Source organism: Mirounga angustirostris, unplaced genomic scaffold (assembly GCF_029215605.1).
Source record: "Mirounga angustirostris isolate CCGP_5_RB_7025 unplaced genomic scaffold, mMirAng1.0.hap1 SCAF_6, whole genome shotgun sequence".
In the NCBI taxonomy this organism is placed as follows: Eukaryota; Metazoa; Chordata; class Mammalia; order Carnivora; family Phocidae; genus Mirounga; species Mirounga angustirostris.
In genome coordinates, this window is record NW_026991714.1 from 4,319,316 (window position 1) to 4,333,526 (window position 14,211).

Sequence of the window (14,211 nt, forward strand, 5' to 3'; positions counted from 1 at the left end):
AGGAATTAAAAAGATTAGTGTCCATTCACCACACCACTCATGAGGACCTTGATTGGCTGCTAAGATATTCTCCCACCATAATTGTAGTGTGGTTAACAGACAAGCCAAGGGCCCCCTGGGGACAAACGCCTCTCACAAGGGAAAGAGATGGCCAGCATTTCTCCCAGGCCCTCCTACAAATGATCAAGAAATGGATTAACTGGAGGCCAATGTCCAGGGGCTGATAGAAGCAATAGTAGAGTCTTTCCCCCGTATGGCAAATTTGTGTAAGGTTGAATTGTGCTCTCAGAAAGAAGAACATCCAAAGGCCTTTGTTGAATCCTTTATACAGAACTTTCAAAGGCATACTATACTATATCCTGAAGCTCCAGAATATAGAAATCTTTTAATTTCCACCTTAGTAGGACATCTCCCTGACATAAAAAGACATATTCAAAATAATGTGGTTGCATGGACGAGTCCACCTCTAAGCATTATCGTGGAAGCTGTGATCCAATTCTCTGAAGATAGCTTGTAGGAAAGCAAGACAGAAAGGGAGTTAAAACCAATAATTCTTGATCTGTCACTTGAATCTCTGGAGAGGCAAAAGTGTGACTCTGAGAGCTACTCGGAGTCCACTCAGACCTTTTCCTATTTGCCTTCAGACATTTGCAGATCTCACCAAAAAAAAAAAAAAATCCAAATACTGGAAGTCAGTTGTTCTGCATTTTAGAAAAGGAAGAAAAAATTTAAATAGTAATTACCCTAGACTTCTGATAATAGACAAATATCCTTCAAAACGCCTAGGTGAAAATTCACATTCTTTCTCTGTCCCTTCCAAATGTAAACCTTGCCATGTCTCTAAAATGTAAACACCCCAGGAGACAACTAAAACATAGCCCATGACCACTTGAGACTGAAGGGAGGCAGGGAGCTTTTTAAAACACAAGATTTTAGAGATTCCCCTGCCCAAACGCTAGCCCACAGCCCCCCATAAGATCACCTGTCAAGGACAAATACAAACCTTAAATGTCTTCTCCAGAAGCACTGTAAAAACTTTAGCCATTTGAGCAGGTAATCTCAACTTGTTCTGTCTGACAAATACAGTTTGAATTCAACTGTTATTTATAAATTAGTGACTTTTATATTACTGTATCTTCTTCGTGGCTAGAATTTTCAAAACAAGGCTAGAAGTTCTCTGTGTTTATTTGTATGTTTATGTATGTCTGTGTATGTCCATGAACCGAGATGGTATTTTCTTCTACCCCCAGAAGGTATTGTCAAAATTAATTTGTAAAAGAGCTCTATTTAATTGGCTTAAAAATAAGTCCTTATGAATTAAGAGTTCCCAAAACTCAGAAATATAGACACTAACATGCATGTTCTTCAAGTTCATGTGATCTGGGATCATCTAACTAAAAAGCTAGTTTATGTTTGTTGGTTAAATTAAAATATACACGTCTTCAGAGTTATCCAAAAAAAGAGTTATCAACATTAAATCTAATGCAGACATACAACATTTATTCCACCTGCGTTTACTAGTCAAATACATTCATGGTATCTCTTAGAAAATTTGTCAGCCAGGAAAAGAGCTTGGAATCACGGCTGAGTGTCTCGTGAAGTGTGCGTTCAGAGTCTAAACATAATTGTTCCATGCAAATAATACCGATATATGTAAGTAGGATAAAAGTTTATAGATGAACTTATCAGCAATAATTGTGTTTCCCAAGTCTTTTGAGTAACTTAAAACCTTAGAGTTTTACTAAGATAAGTTAAATGGTGGATATTTATTAAATATCTAGGTCATTTCCAAATCTGATAAAATATTGAAACATTAATTACCAGACATAGGTTTATCTACTTTTGGCCTTCTATTACATAGAAATTAAAGGTATTTGGGTCTGTTAGTAATCATGTCCAAATGTGTCATATTGAGAGGTTGTTCTATGAAAGAGCACATGTTTCTAGAAATTATGAAATGTATTCATGAATTTGCCAATCTAGAGAATGCTGATGTAACAGTTCACAAATGCTTACTTCTTAGTTTTTACTAGACATTAAGGGTCCTAAGAGTTAAAGAATTCTTTTTTTTTTTTTATGATATATCTATTTGAGAGAGAGAGAGAGAGCAGAGGTAGGGGCAGAGGAAGAGAGAATCTCAAGCAGACTCCCCACTGAGCGTGGAACCCAATGCAGGGCTCAGTCTCATGACCCTGCGATCATGACCTGAGCTGAGACCAAGAGTCCACCGCTCAAACAACTGAGCCACCCAGGCACCACTAGGGTTAAAGAATTCTAATTAACACGTGTAGTTAAAACTGTTAGAAATAATAAGGAAAGCAACTCTGTATGCAAGGAAAGTGGGATGTGTTTTTAGGTACAGAAAGGTCTGAGGTACAGAGATGCATTTTTTGTTAAGGGGGACAAAAAAGTAAATTTGTCTTGAAGTAAAATTGGTTATTTCAGAATGAGAAGGAAAATAATGGAGGACAAACTAACAGTATATTTGGAGAGAGAGAAAGAATTTTACCTCATGGAGTCAAGCTGGCTAAAAATGGGTTAAAAGGGTTTTTAAAATAAGTATTAGTATGGACAGGTTGTTTATGTAATGTTTTATCTGCTAGAAGGACAAAGTGTTTTTGGACTATTTGTCTGTGCTTAGAAAGACGTGATGAGGGGCACCTGGGTGGCTCAGTTGGTTAAGCGACTGCCTTCAGCTCAGGTCATGATCCTGGAGTCCCTGGATCGAGTCCCGCATCGGGCTCCCTGCTCGGATGTGATGAAAGGGGTTTTTTACCTTTTAAGTCATCTGCCTAGAAAACAAATATTTTGTTTTACTAAAATCATTCCCTGTGCTTCATGTTGTCTTTATCAAGTGTTTGATGACTTAACTGAGTCTTAATATCAAGAGCTGAGTTTTACTTAACACTGTGTAACCTTCTATATTTGCCTTTAAAATAGTTTCTTTGGTTAAATATCATTTCATAATTATCTGTGATTCTATTCAGTCAAGTGTCCAAACCTTTTGATATTTTTAACAAACTTCTCCAAATCAAATTCTAAGTGAAGTTTTTTGACCTGGAAGTGATTTCCAGAAAGTCCCTGAAACATCTCAAAAGATTTGTTCTCTCTCCTTATAAAAGAAAAGACATTAAACTAAGTTAGGCTTATTTGATGTTAAATTACATGGCAAGCACGGTCACATAAGTGATGCAAAACCTTCTTAGTTTATATTCGTGTGGATATACGTTATTAATATAAGTGGCTCCCGAATTTATATAAAATTTCTGAGATCCTAATATACTCTGGTACAACATTATCAGTCATAATTCCAGTTATTATCTTAAAATATTGTGTGTCGCTGAAACAATAATGGATTTTCAACAGATTTTTAACCATGGTCATTTTTTTAAGTCTTTTTATCATTTACAGAAGTTATTGTTTTATTCTGATGTTTTTGCAAAAGTCATCTTCAGAGAAATTCATGAAAACGACATTCACAAAAAGGGGTATCTGATAACTTTTAGATCACACCACTGAAGTGGGTAAGAATTTATAGAACTCTAACAGAGAAACCGAGGGCTTGGTACAACTTCTAACAAAAAAATCAAAATCTGCTGGAATTAATTACATGGAACTAAATAAATGAGCTGATAAGTATGATCATAATCTCTATGATTTTAAATTTTGGAACATTGTTGGTTGTTTTACGTTTGTTTTTCCAGATTTAAGAAAACCTTTCTCTCTTAAACTATCAGCAATTTGCTAACATATACCAATGTGAATAAAGACAAAACATTTGTCTTTTTCTCCCTACCTGTTCCCTCAAGAATTTGGAAACTCTTAGTGCATATTCTTATTTTCATGGCAATATAGGTATTTATGTGAGGTCAATAAGAATCTGCTGTCCTTGTGACAGCATACAATTGGAAACGTTGGGTGTACCAAGGCTTTGACTGAAAGGTCATACTTGAGAATAATCTGCATCGCATCAGACGTGACCAGACAGCTTTCAGAACGAAGGTTGACTTTATGAAATCAATAAAACCCCTTGGAAAAACAGCCTGGTACCTTGCTGACAAGGTTCTCAGCAGCTTCACCAGGCACGTAAGGAAGGTCACCTATTGGCAAGCTCGGGAACCTCAAGAAGAGAGGCATTTACCCACGTGGATAGGTAATACAGAGCTGATGGCAAGTCCTTGGCCTGGCTTCCTAATAAAGACCACCCTCTGCACAATTAAAGCAAAATTCTTAGTAATACAGGAAGATCCTCATGAAAACACTGAGCAGCCTCCCTAAGGGCCAGGAGAGCATGCGGCCATGATCTATAGGCTTCAAAACCTGCTGTGCGTCCCCAGCATGAAACCACCCCATAATACCGTAAGTGCTCAGGAGAAAGCTGCCAAGATAGTTCTCCTGGGTTGATAACATTTTCTGAGAATTAAAGTGACACGCGGGACCAGATTTTAAATTTTGACCAAACCGTGTCTTGGAGGTGATAGCCCCTCAAAGGTCATGGGAGCCCCGAGCTGCAGCTGCAGGAGTGGGGCCGCGGGGCTCTGAGCCTCTCCCAGTTACTTGAGTCAGGGGACCGCGTCGGTGAGCTGGCGCGCAGGTTTCGAGCGGTCCGCCCCTAACCATGTACGGGTCTAATCATCCCACAAGCCCTGCTATTTTTAGGGCACAATTATGCAGAACAGGAAGATTTTCAGGAATGCGTATATCACATCATAGTGGGAAAAAATGCCTGTTATTTCAAAAAGGATGGATTTTAGAACAATGTTGAATAAAAAAGGCAAGTTATAAAAGCTATGTAAGTGTTATCTCTTACTCAGCTTTTAAAATTCAAAACAATAGGATATAATACACATCAGTATCTATATATCTACTGGGTCTATAAAGTATTTTTAATGAATAATTCATCTAAAAACCCACAACTCCAGGCTCACAAGGAGAGAAACCTCAGACACATTTAAATTGAGGGGCTTTCCACAAAATACCTGACCAGTACTCCTCGAACCTGCCAAGATCATGAGATGCAGGGAAAGGCGGAGAAACTGTCACAGACCAGAGGAGGCCAAGGAGACATGATGGCGAGTGGGATGCGGTCTCCTGGACTGAATCCTTGAACATAAAAAGTACATTAGTGGAAAAACTAGAGAAATCTGAGTGAAGACTGGAGTCCAGTTATGAGTAATATGCCAACACTGGTTTTTTTAGTTTTGACAAATGGACCACGGTAAAGCAAAATGCTAAAATGAGGGGAAATTGGATGAAGGGCTTATAGGAACTCTGTATTATTTTTGTAACTTATCTATAAATCTAAAACTATTGCAAAGTAAAAGTTTATTTTTAGAAGTTCATTAAAAAAATACGTAAGAAAGATATAACGTAACCTCATTGCTATGCTTGCATCTGAGACAGAGGACAAAGCTGTCTTTCGATGATTCGAGTTTGTTGTTTTTTTTTTAATCTGATGCAATTTCCATCCTTGGTGGAATCATTTCTCCAAACAAAAAATATAATTTTTTTAAAAAGGAATATTTTAAAGTTACAAGTAACCATTAGAAGAGTATATATACATACAACTTCCAAACAAGAGAGAAAATGTAAGTGTCGGGGTGTAAGGAAGCTGATAAATTGCACTGCTCTCCTTTCCATCTGAGTTCTGAACCAACTGAGAGAAATTAAGAAGTCAGACAGACCGAGGTCAAAACATTGACTTTAAGACCACAGGGCTGGGCTGGTGAAGAGGGCTTCATACTGACCGCCAGATATAGACAGCCTCACTCACCCCACTGCAGGTGGTGCTGGAGCAGACAGATTTCCCCTCCTGGGTGCAGAGTACCTATTGTCAGAGTCACCACAAAGCCAAGAACAGACCCAAACAGGTGCTATCTGCAGACAGGCAGATCCCCAAATACACACACCCAGCCATACACAAAGCAGGGGACAGAAAGGGATGGCCACCCATATGCTCAGTTCCCCATCCCAAAGTCATCAATGGATAAGTCATTCCTTCCAGATGGACGACAGAGGACCCTGCTGCCAGTTCTGTGGAACGAAAACTCCCGACTCGTAGTGTTTGCTGGTTTCCATGCCATCAATAGTCCCACTAGGGCTGACTTCAAGCTACCACTGTGACATCTGGAAGGGGGCTGCAGAGCCTGCCCCAGCCAGCTGAAGAACACAACTACTTCTCCCCTGGAGGGAACTGAGTGGAAGGGGAGTGAGGCCAGGAACTTTTCTCTGATGTTGGTTCCATCTCCTATGAGGAATGAGAAGTAAATATTTCATCCCCAAATACCTCTATTTTTTGTTCTTTTCATCCACAGGGCTCAACCAATACACCTGTGACCAGCCAGAGATGTGGCTGTCCCAGCACTTCTTTACAGATTCTGCTACAACAGTTGGTAGTCAATGTAGACTTTGCTTTAGAAACTGAAATGGGTCTAAACAATAGATTAATTAAATAACTACAAGGCCATGCTACAACCAAGCCTAAAGTTATCTCCCTACTCTTCCCAATCCAAATGATTTCTAGTCATATGGTCCAAGTATAGCTCCATCAAAAATTTTGCAATGAAATTAAAGGACAATATTAAGGTATTTCAGGATTAAATGTCAACAGCATATAGATGCACCAATCAAAATTTTAAAATCTCTTCATTATTAAATTTCCAGGGAGACGATGTTTATAGCAGCAATGTCCACAATAGCCAAACTGTGGAAAGAGCCAAGATGTCCATCGACAGATGAATGGATAAAGAAGATGTGGTATATATATACAATGGAATATTATGCAGCCATCAAAATGAATGAGATCTTGCCATTTGCAACGACGTGGATGGAACTGGAGGGTATTATGCTGAGCAAAATAAGTCAAACAGAGAAAGACATGTATCATATGACCTCACTGATATGAGGAATTCTTAATCGCAGGAAACAAGCTGAGGGTTGCTGGAGTGGGGGGTGGGGTGGGAGGGATGGGGTGACTGGGTGATAGACACTGGGGAGGGTATGTGCTATGGTGAGTGCTATGAATTGTGCAAGACTGTTGAATCACAGGTCTGTACCTCTGAAACAAATAATGCAATATATGTTTTTTGTTTGTTTGTTTGTTTTTTAAAGATTTTATTTATTTGAGAGAGACAGCACAAGAGAGAGCAAGCAGGAGCAGGGGGGAAGGGCAGAGAGGGAGAAGCAGACTCCCCACTGAGCAGGGAGCCTGATGCGGGGCTCGATCCCAGGACCCTGGGATCATGACCTGAGCCGAAGGCAGACGCTTAACGACTAAGCCACCCAGATGCCCCAATGCAATATATGTTAAGGAAAAAAAAAAGAATATAGCAGGAGGGGAAGAATGAAGGGGGGAAATCGGAGGGGGAGATGAACCATGAGAGACGATGGACTCTGAAAAACAAACAGGGTTCTAGAGGGGAGGGGGGTGGGAGGATGGGTTAGCCTGGTGATGGGTATTAAAGAGGGCACGTTCTGCATGGAGCACTGGGTGTTGTGCACAAACAATGAATCATGGAACACTTCATCTAAAACTAATGATGTAATGTATGGGGATTAGCATAACAATAAAAAAATTTTTTAAATTTCCAGGGAGAGATTAAAGTCTAAAAATTAAATTCCCTTGTAAGTAAAGTCCAAATTAATTAAAGTCCAAAGTCAAAGTGTCTCACCCTTGTGAGTTAAAAACCCACAGAAATCCCCCCAATTTCTTACCATGCTGATATCAGCCTGGCATGCTGCACAGCTCCGTGTAGAGTCACATTCCTTCGCTGTCTGCAGCCTGGGCCTCTTCCAGGACAGGAGTGTGGCTCCTTCAAGTCCTGCAAAGTGGGAAGAGCCCTTCCTTTAAAGAGTTCAAAGAGTTGAATGGGACACAAAGATTAACACAGCATGGGCTTCCCCCCGGAAAATGTAGAAAACAAGCTAAAATCACAGCTACTAAATCAGATACCCCTGACAAAAATAATAATAATTAATAATAATAATAATAATTTTCCCCAAACCCAGGACTCAGTGTTGCCAAAGGCAATATTAGAAATTCCATAATGTCTGAGAGAATGAGGATGAAGAACATCTTGGTTTGGGCTTCACAAGATGCCAGTGAATTAATGGTCATTGTTCCGAGTCTATAAGCTAGAAACTCATTGAGAAGAATCTCTTGAAAGACTAACCTGAAATCCAGGGATTTGCCCCAACTGGGATAGAAACCCAGTCCCACACGCTCTGAGAGCAGGACTGGGGCCATTGCCTGAACCGTTTGGGAATCAACAATATTGGTAAAGCCTGTCACCATGTCTCATTTGATGTATCTTGCTTCAAGCCCTTTTGATTCCTACCCATCCCTTTGAGCCTTTTGGTTTTGACGTCCCGTTTCTGACACCTGCTGCGGGCTCTCGGTGAGTGACACATTCTGGGCAGGAACGTCTCCTCCTAAAGAATTGGTTCAGGTTGGGGGCACCTGGGTGGCTCAGTTGGTTAAGCGTCTGCCTTCAGCTCAGGTCATGATCCTAGGGTCCTGGGATCGAGCCCCGCATCGGGCTCCCTGCTCCACGGGAAGCCTGCTTCTCTCTCTCCCACGCCCCCTGCTTGTGTTCCCTCTCTTGCTGTCTCTCTCTCTGTCAAATAAATAAATAAAATCTTTAAAAAAAAAAGAATTGGTTCAGGTGGGAACAATTGGGGAAGGTCCTTCCTGGGTGCTTACTACTATTTCAACTTTATCATCACCCCAAGCAGATTTCTGAACTAAAGTTGCTGTTGATGCTTCTGAAGTTTGGCCCATGGGGCCAAACACCCCCCTTAAGAAATCCCTTGACCAGCTTTTGAATGCTCCGGGCCATCCCTGAGCGGTGTCCTTTCTGTCTCGGCATTTTCTGATGTAGCGAACAAAGCCAGAGCCAGCTTTGGAAGGGATGACTCAAGTCAAGTAAAAAAATAATAATAATAATAAAATATACTTGCTATGGAAATGTAGCTTCAAGATAACTCCTAGTGAAAGGGGAACCCTCTTACACTGTTGGTGGGAATGCAAGCTCGTGCAGCCACTCTGGAAAAGAGTATGGAGGTTCCTCAAAAAGTTGAAAATAGAGCTACCCTATGATCCAGCAATTGCACTACTGGGTATTTACCCCAAAGATACAAAAGTAGGGATCCGAAGGGGTACGGGCACCCCGATGTTTATAGCAGCAATGTCCACAATAGCCAAACTGTGGAAAGAGCCAAGATGTCCTTCGACAGATGAATGGATAAAGAAGATGTGGTATATATACACAATGGAATATTATGCAGCCATCAAAAGGAATGAGATCTTGCCATTTGCAATGACGTGGATGGAACTGGAGGGTATTATGCTGAGCGAAATAAGTCAAACAGAGAAAGACATGTATCATATGACCTCACGGATATGAGGAATTCTTAATCGCAGGAAACAAACTGAGTGTTGTTGGAGTGGGGGGTGGGGTGGGAGGGATGGGGTGACTGGGTGATGGACACTGGGGAGGGTGTGTGCTCTGGTAAGTGCTGTGAATTGTGCAAGACTGTTGAATCTCAGATCTGTACCTCTGAAACAAATAATGCAATATATGTTAAGAAAAAAAAAGAAGAAGAAGAAGGTAGCAGGAGGGGAAGGATGAAGGGGGGGAAATCGGAGGTGTAGACGAACCATGAGAGACGATGGACTCTGAAAAACAAACAAGGTTCTAGAGGGGAGGGGGGTGGGAGGATGGGTTAGCCTGGTGGTGGGTATTGAGGAGGGCACATTCTGCATGGAGCACTGGGTGTATGCACCAACAATGAATCATGGTACACTTCATCTAAAACTAATGATGTAATGTATGGGGATTAACATAAGAATAAAAAAAAAAAGTGATAATTCATCTCAAAAAAAAAAAAAAAAAAGATAACTCCTAGCAACACCGCCACTGGTCATTTGTACATTCTGTCCAAAGCTTCTGCAACCTGAACCAACTCAGGCGTGATTGAGAAGTGAGGGAGAATCGGGGAAACCCAGATGTGATGTCACCATTTTTCTCAGCCAGCTGCTTCTTGCACCACCAAGGAACGGCAACTACCACGGAGGACACCACCACAGAAAACAGCCGCCGGGGAAATCCAGAGTCACATGCTCTCCCTTGCAGCCCATCTGTCTCTGTCCTAGAAGGACCATCTTGTTGTATTTGCCTCTGCCTCTGTTATTCAGTTTTACTGATACAACCTTCCAACTAAGTGAGACTTACTTATTTTTATTTTTTAAGGTAAAGTCCAAAATGTGGTGTATTTTATCTTAATTTATTCACGAAATTAGTTTTATTGGAATAGTTACTGTTTGGGACATTGAGCCCATTACATTGTTGGAGAAGTTCTGCGTGGCACGCCCCAAGCCATATTTCCCCCATAATCCCTATTACCTTTTAGGATATAATTTTAAAGAACAGAAAGTTTCCTCATAATATATTGTATTACACCAGAAATGCCAGCTGAGAAATATTCACAGAGAGATTGAAAATCTTATGAAATTATTTATACAGAGTTTCCTATCTTTAAGATTGGGCTGAACACTTAAGCCAAATACTGATGGTGTAGACACTCTGTACAGAAAGCAAATGGTTGGACTCCCAAAAATCGGCAACAAGTATTCACTGACAGCTGCTAATTTAAGTCTCTTACTGGTAGAAACTACGGCAGAAGAAATATTGTGTAGGGTCTTCGGGAAAGACTTTTCCAGCAGCAGGTAGCATAAGTGGAAAGGATTTTGCTTCTTTAGGAACCAGAACCAGGAACCCAAGCAATTGTCCCTTTCTCTGCATCCTTCAACTCTGCTCCAACTGAAGGATAAGCTCTTGGTCTTGATTCAAAAGTATAAATAGAGGAATAACACACCTAGTCCAGACTAGGTCAGATCACCATTGGTCCAAATCAACTGTTGTCGGTGATTTAAGAGCACATAATAAAAACACTGTCTCCAGGAACCATCCTCCATGTGGGGTGGGGCTCAGTTATCAGAAGAAAGGAGCTGGGAAGAAGCCAGAACACATCGGCCCCCACAAGGCCTCAGAAGACCTGCATCTCCTTCCCCCCCGGGGCTGGACTACTCCCCTCGGGACAGTGCCTTTGCTCTCTCGGTCTTTGGCCTAAAGGGTCACGTTTCCTATTGTGCTGCTGGGAAAACAGGGGCTCTGAGCACGAGTTAGGGATTGCAGAGCAGCTAACACTTCCCACAAGATGATGAAGACAAACAGCTTGAGGAACCCGTGCATTATTTTTTCTGTGCTGTGTTCCATAAGGTCTTACTTGGTATCATGTCTTCAAAAAAAAAAACAAAAACAAAAAACAAACAAAAAAAACCCACATTGTTTTATATGGTCTCTAAGGTCCCTTTAAGCTAAAAAAAAAAAAAAAAAAAATCCTCCGTTCTGATCCCCCACGATTACCACTTCGGTAGGCTGCTCGTTACCCCTTAAACACTCCCTTCAGACGATGGTGCTTTGGAGAAGGAAGGAAAGCAGTCCCAGCAGAGCTGAGGCCGGGTTCTGATAAGTGGGACCCCCCGTGTGGCTGACACCAACACCGAAGAGCCTGACACACACGGGGGCAGGAGGGAGGTTTGATCTCGGAGAGTTGGCCCTTCAGGACTCTGCTCCGAGAGGAGCGGAAAGGACCTCAGGGCCACGTCCAGGACTTGGTGAGCGCACCACCAGACAGACACCTCCCACGATGGTGCCCTCCCGGCCAGAACACGAGGACCGAAGGTGCTACCAGCAGAGACACGGCCGATCTCACCTGGTGACGGCACGAAGTCACACACGTTTACACCTCCAGTGTGTCCCACCAAAGACTGGTTCTTATCCAAGACCGTCCCCACAAAAACCATCTGCTCCTGCCCCAGAACAACGCGTGTCCCTGTCCCACAGGGTATCCCTTCTCCAGACTCCTCCCCGCCCTGGCTGTCCTACCCACCTGGAGCTCTGCAATCCCTGGGCCAGGTTCCCAGCCCCAACACATGTGCTTTGGACCAGGGGCGGCGCTCCGTAGGATCTTGAAATACATATCAGAACCACCCACGGACCCTTCTCTTCAGAGAGGAGGATGCATGTTCTTGCTCCAGGATGTTCTATGCCTAGAGACTGCCCCATGGGTGACAGCAGGACAGAATCTGCCCACAGCTGTGAAGGACTTTGTGGCTTCTCTAGCTGCCCCTCAAGTGGGACAGAGACATCATCCGGCTTGATGCGGAACAAAGGCTTTCCTGCCCATGTCTGTGGGAGAGCAAAGTAGAGGAAAGAAGTTGCATGGCTTGGAACAAACACAAAGACCTCTTCTCTCACTTCTCTGTACAAATGAGGTAACCACACGTCCCACTCTGCCCCTTAGCGCTCCCCCAGGCTGTGGGTTCCCTGCCTGTGCTCTGAGCAGCCTCTATTCCCTCAGACCAGAACTCAGGCACCGCCCCGGGCAACCTCTCGCTTCCTGGGCAAAACCATGGCGGGTGGTGAGCACCGGGAAACAGCAACAGCTTCTCGTGTCTACTCACTGCTGTGCTTGCAGTTGAGCCGCCCAGACATGTCCATGGAGAGGGTGTGGGAAGCCACCGCCCCAGGGCCTTGGTGGCCAGGATGTGACTGTCTCAAGACCTCCCCCTTTCTGCATTTATACCCACAGCAATGGGGACATCCCAGCTGGTATGTGAATGTGGATGGTTTCCCAGACTCAGCCCCTCAGGCCAGGAGTCTGGGCTCCAGAGTCAAGGCAGCAGGATCATTCCAGAAGAGGGGAAGCCATGAGGCTACAAAAGGCTCTTGAGCCTGCCGGTGTTCCAGCTCTGTGAGAAAATGTTTGCCAGCCTGGAAACAAGGGGCGGCCGGTTGTGTTTCCCAGGTCCCGCTACCTTGGGTGGCCATTCTTGGAAAGCCAGGAGGTAAACCACCGAGCCAGAAGGAAGAAGGTCTTCACCTCCATTTTATGGAATGAACGTAGCTGCCCTCCACCCGGGGGCTTTGACAGGTACAGCCTAGACTCGGACCCTCCAGAGGAGTGGAGGGAGCAATCAGTCAGGCCAACGATGTTTCACAACCACAGCAGGAAGCCAAGATTCAAAGCTTTACCAGGAGAGGAAGCAGAGTGGTTCCCCGACAGTGTGGGTTACCCATTGGACATCCGTGTTACTGCAGGGCTTGGCTCGGGGTGGGGGGGTGCAGATCCAAAGTCAAGGACGATGGGCAGGACAGAGGAATGGGCATGACTCCCCCTCCCCCTCTCCATTGCTCCCGTGCTAGGGCTCTGGAAACAACGTGAACAGAGCACCCACGCTTCAGGGGCAAACACATTTGAGCATCGGAACGGGACAGGCATTAGAGGTCACCCAGCTCCAACACCTCAGAGACATCAGGTGACCGGACCGAAACCACACAGCCTGGCGGGCCTGCCTGGTCCAGTGCCCTCGCCCTTACGATGGCCTCCTGGGAGGACCCACAAAGTGCAAGGACTCTGGCCACTTTGCAGGCCAGGAGCCAGGAACAGTGATGAGCAGGGTCTGCTGGAGAACACTGGCTAACAGAGAGCAGGTCTGAGGTACGCCTGCTGTGCGGCCATCTTGCCCAGTGCTGACCCGAGGACCCCCCGGCCCCACCCTCCCCTCGAGGACTCTGGATTCAGCCTGTTCCACCCTCTTCTTCAAAGACCCCTCTCGGTCTCTCAGCTTCTCACTCGACAGGCTACAGAACCTGTGTCTCCTGAGCTCCACTCTGGCTGTTTGCCCTTCCCTCTCCAAGAAAATGCACAGACTTCACTTGAGGTTTTTGTTTTTGTTTGCTACAATAAACAATGAAACAGACATCGGAAATACAAATTACTGACATGAGAAGTGCGTGAACCCTGATAAAGCACGCACAGAAAGAGTTGCCCAGATTCTCTCGAGACTCTCTCTTTGCAGACATCATTCTGTGTAGTTTTATGATTTTGCACTGTACTCCCTGATAGGGTCACTTCATCATCTGTTGGTAATTTCCACGGAAGGCAGGGTAAATTCTGTAAACTTGTTTGGTTCACTCAAGACCCACACCTCCACATCCTAGCTCCCCTTCCTGATCTGCCATACCTGGGAAGCAAAAGGGTACATTGCCCAGATCTTTTGCCGCCGAGTTTGCACGTGTGACATTAAGTTTAGCCAACCAGTAACTCTTACAAGACAGCTGGGTGCACAAAGCCCTTGCAAGTGAA

General features: G+C 43.8%; 1 protein-coding gene across 1 annotated transcript in view; it reads right to left on the reverse strand.

The window, feature by feature from the left end:
* LOC123845297 (C-reactive protein-like) overlaps positions 1-14,211 on the reverse strand; it is a 62,159-nt gene that overhangs the window by 10,729 nt on the left and 37,219 nt on the right. The window contains exon 2 of the transcript XR_010412158.1: positions 7,714-7,820. The gene's annotated coding sequence lies outside the window, so the exon portion shown is untranslated. The remainder of the gene's footprint in view (positions 1-7,713; positions 7,821-14,211) is intronic.